Source organism: Rattus norvegicus, chromosome X (genome assembly GCF_021556685.1).
Source record: "Rattus norvegicus strain SHRSP/BbbUtx chromosome X, alternate assembly SHRSP_T2T, whole genome shotgun sequence".
Taxonomy (NCBI): domain Eukaryota; kingdom Metazoa; phylum Chordata; class Mammalia; order Rodentia; family Muridae; genus Rattus; species Rattus norvegicus.
In genome coordinates this window covers 86,283,915-86,288,692 of record NC_141554.1, presented here as the reverse complement: position 1 = coordinate 86,288,692, position 4,778 = coordinate 86,283,915, and positions in this window count along the sequence as shown.

The window sequence follows — 4,778 nt, the reverse complement described above, 5'->3', positions numbered from 1 at the left end:
TTGGGGAGCAGAAGCAAGCATACAGAAGCAGATGCATGGTTACAGGAATATAATTGGTGGATTCTAATATGGCAAGGGTTTAGCCCGGGGGCAAGTTTCCTAGCTACCTTCCTGAAACATAACGGCTGACTCGGCCCCCCAAGGGTTCAGCCCGGGGGCAAGTTTCTTAGCTACCTTCTTGGAACATAACGACTGACTCGGCCCCCCACCAGGGTGTGGGACCTCTCCTGGGGCTTTTTTTCATTGTCAGGTGCTCAACCGAAGTCGTCCTGTTGCCAGGCCTTCAACCAAACATATCTTGCTTGGCAGCCGCTGTGTACTCAGTGTTCTAACCTTTCCCTGAACCAGTCATCTTAAGTACAGCCTTGCAAAATGGCGTTACTGCTGTTAAGCTGGGGTCTTTCAGTGTGAAACTGTAGAAGTAAAGCTTGGTTTGGGTTGGAGATTCAAATGTGGTAGAGATGCCAGTGCTGTGAGGTAGGTATCTCCCAATGGGGAGCTGCACAAAGGGAGTTGACTGAATCCAAGACAGAGTAGTGTGTTGTAGTCAGGAAAGCTAGAAGGGAAGTCACCTAAGTCTTTTGACATTGGGCACAAAGGTACAGGATTGGGGGTTGCCCTTTGAATTCCATCTTGATTTGGTCCAGTATTTCCTCACTATGCCCTCATTCTTCTCTTTTGGAATGATAATATATATTCTGTGGCATTGTATGTTGGAATTATGTAATTTGCTAGGTGATTTTATAAGCGATTACACTTAAGAGATTATCTTGAGTCTCAGAGAAGAGTTTAGACTTTTAACTAGGCTTAAGACTGTGAAAGACTATAGGAATTTTTTAAGTTGGACCGGAATACATTTGTCATTGTGAGATGGCTATAATCCCATAGAGGTCAGGGAGTAGAATGTGGTGGTCTGAATGAAAGTGGCTCCATAGATCATATGCTTGAATACTTAGTTTCCAACTTGTGTAACTGCTTGGGAAGGATTAGGGTGTGTGGCCTCACTGAAGAAAATGTGTCACTGGAGATGAGCAGGTTTCAAAAGCTCCTGCCTCCAAGTTAGCCCTGCTTGCTTTGTGTTTATGAAGAAGGATATAGCTCTTAGCTACTGCTCTGGCACCATGCCTGTTTGCCTGCTGCCATGACACCTGCCCTGACGGCCATGGGTTCTTCCTCTGAAACTGTAGACTCAATAAACTTTTTCATGTATAATTTATCTTGGTCATGGTGTCTCTTCACACCAATAGAAAAATAACTAAAACAAACTGTAAGTAAATTTTCTAACATATTGCCTGTCAGTTAGTAGAGATCCAGTATATATTGACTTTAATTGACTAAGATAGACTTATTAAACATTTAAATTCCACATAACACACTAACCATTGGGAAATTTGATGCCATTCTGTATCCCCAAATAATTTTCATAAGAAAGCAATAAACTAAAATCACCACTGAAATGAGACTGTAACTAAAGGTAAGAGAAGTTTAATTGAAAATGTTCCCAAATGATAACACCAAAATGTTTATTTAAAAAAAATCAGAAATGGCGGTATAAACAGTCTGTCTTCAAGGAGCTCAACAATCTTTTGGACAAAAAGATCAAAGTAAGAGATGGTACCACTAGCATTGTGGTTCATAAGTAAAGACAATGATGTGACTTGTGATTTTACAGAGAATGTGTCTTAGTTACCGCATGGTTTCTGACATGTGTTTTCTTAAACTTTGAGTTTGTGTGTGTTTTAGAATAAAATATCTGTTTTTGTCAGGATAGCATCAATTCCAGATTTACCCGGAATCTTATATTATAGTTTGTTCTTCTATGATAACACAAAATCAGTTAACTTCTGCCCTCTAAAAAAATGTTACTCTGTAATAATAGAAAAAAATGTTTAATTTTTTCTTGGAATTCGAAAGTCAAATATGTACAAGCCGTGAGATCAAGCCCAAATTAAAATCTCAATAAATTTTAATAAAATGAAACGAGATGCTGTTTGAGGAAAATCAAGCAGTACCTGGAATGGTCTGAGTGAGACAATACGCTTCCTTTGCTTTCTTTTCTTTCTTGAATAGGGAAAACTATGTTCTCTCTGAATTACAAGTCATATTTGGTAGTGATTTCAATATACTGCGCATTCTAAAGTCACTTTAGTATTTATTAAGTAATTTAAAAAGAATGTCTTGTTAAATAAAATAACAGTAGAAATAAACTAGATTCAGTTCATTTAAAGTATCTTCTAGCATAGCAATTTGGTTAGATAATGATATAGCTAACAAACTGCTTTTTCAGATATGGAATCAAGTCAGCATTAGGACAGCTGCAATCGCTGTGTATAACTATAATTTGTGAAGAATAAATTCAGGATACTTTATACTTTCTATCTAGGAAACTTCCATTTGTTCTATTTCCTGTATCTGTCATGGACTTGACACTGGTCAGCTTTTAGCAGATGACAGCCTCTTAAAGTTGATCTTTGCCAAAAGTGCTTCCGAATTCCAACCAAAGTTTTCACTATGAACCTAAGTTAAATTTGGTGAAGGAGTCAAGGGCAGTGCATTACAAATGTGACTCATTTTCCATTAACATGGTAAGAAATAGATAAGATTTGTCTGCTGAAATGGGAGTTTTGATTTCTGGACATTCTCAATCTGAAAACAGGGCACAGGTCACAGGAAATAGCGAACAAAAATAAATAACACAACGAAATATGCACAGCAAAAAAACAGTGTCTTCAGCGTAAAAAGTCTGTATATTGTTTTTAAAATCTGGGTTTAACTTTTTAAAAGTAGATTGTATAGCTTATTAAGGCTAATATTTAATAACTAAAACACTAGACACATGCTGTAAAAGCACTGGTTTAAGCATTTTATATTCTCATATAACCAGGGATGCAGGTACTTATATTTCCTATACTCTGAGATTAAAAATAAAAAAGGGCATGATTTCTACAGTACATGGTAAAGCCAAAGTATAACCTGAGGTAATCTAGTTTCAAATCCAGGGTAGTTAAAACAGTTTTTAAAAACTCTAATGGCATATGGCTGACAATCTATGCATCCTTTCTGCTGTCACTCTAGTATTGTCTCCTTCATTTGCCAGTAGTTCGGAGGCTTAAACTCAAAGGGAGAGCAGCATGGAAATGCTTGGTTTTGATGTAAGTTTAACTCACTTACTTAAGGCCCAACATATTGGACAATTTTGATGAGCTCAATTTCTATGGAATGTTTTGCTCAACAACTTTGGAGTAGGAATGCCACAATAAACCATCTATAATTTCTCCATGGCAGAGTTTTCTCATTTGACTTCCATTAAATGAAAGTAACATATTTCAGATTTAGAACCTCCCCGTCTAATAATGGAGGCTCCTGAGAGAGCAGTTTATAGGCCAAAGTTTGCACTGGCACAGAGAAGTGAGTAGGCAGCACCATTAGATAAATGAGTGTCTTATCTAATATTTCAACAAAATCAGACAAGCCCCATCCTAAACAGGCAGTCTTGCCCATGAAATCTGAGCTTTAACAGGAAAACTGGATCTATCGGGCCCAAGTTGTTTGCTAAGGAGACTGCATTATACCCAGGAAGTGAGACACTTCCCATTCTTCTTCACCTCATACAAGAGTTATGACCCTGTTCACTTTGTGAGTGATACAAGGAAGTAAGGAAAATAATGAAATCTGAGCTAAGTGGCTTTACTCCAGTCTCATTGGTGATATCAAAACAATCGGATGAAGATCACATTTTCCAAATGGCTCTATAAACTGTAATCCTATACGGTGTGACAAAAGGATAAAATCACTGTCTCCATTGTGTCCTTGAAAGTATATAGTCTCTGCACGTGATCCAAATTATTTAACCTGCTCGATTTAATTATACAAAGCTGGTTGACAACACTTTGTGAAAACAGCCCTTCTAATATCTTCTGAGGAGAATATCTGAGATTGGGTTCCTAAATGCTGCTAGAACCGTGATAAATGTTCACCTTTTTCCTCCTGACATATATAACAGAACTGATTCAGCAGTGGGAAATGTTGTGTGGCAGAGGAAACAGTGGGTGTTAATATAGTGATATGCTGTAGATATGTGCTGGAAAAAATGCTGAGGACAGATGCAAACAATTTTCTGTATGGAAGTCAAGTATAGCTGTAATGTAATAGAACAACAGATGTTTTCCAGACCAAGTACCACTTCCATCACTAATGTTTTTCTTATTTTTCAAATGCCACTTTCATGATCCACAGAAGCACTGCTTTGTTTGGGTATTAATAAAAACACAGGTAATTAAAGTATAACAGAAAATGACATTTTATTGAAATATGTTTTACTTCTGTGTAAGATTTGCAGCAGAATGAAAACAGCTTCCTCGTTTAATTAGGACCAAGTGATAATGTTATTGTTTTTACTTGGTACTGTAAGGTTTCTTCTTTATGACTAAATGATAAAAATATCATCTTGATTTTCTAATAAAATTATTCCATGAAATTCAGGTTTTAACTTTATCGAAAATTATTTTGTACACTTATAGATTGAACAGAAATGCTTATGACAATGAATGCTAGTTAACATTACATTTTTCTATTAATGGTAACATGCAAAATTATTTTATCTCAGACATAAATAAATGTCTCTGTAAAATTTTTGTCTATAAGGTGGGAAATGAAGGAAAGTGAAGAGAAGCATTCAGACGTGTAAATGAATAACTGCAGAGTAGTAATTACACCAGTGCAATCAGCAATCAGCTTACCACCAAAAATGTCTTTTATGGATCACCAGCTGAGGAAGA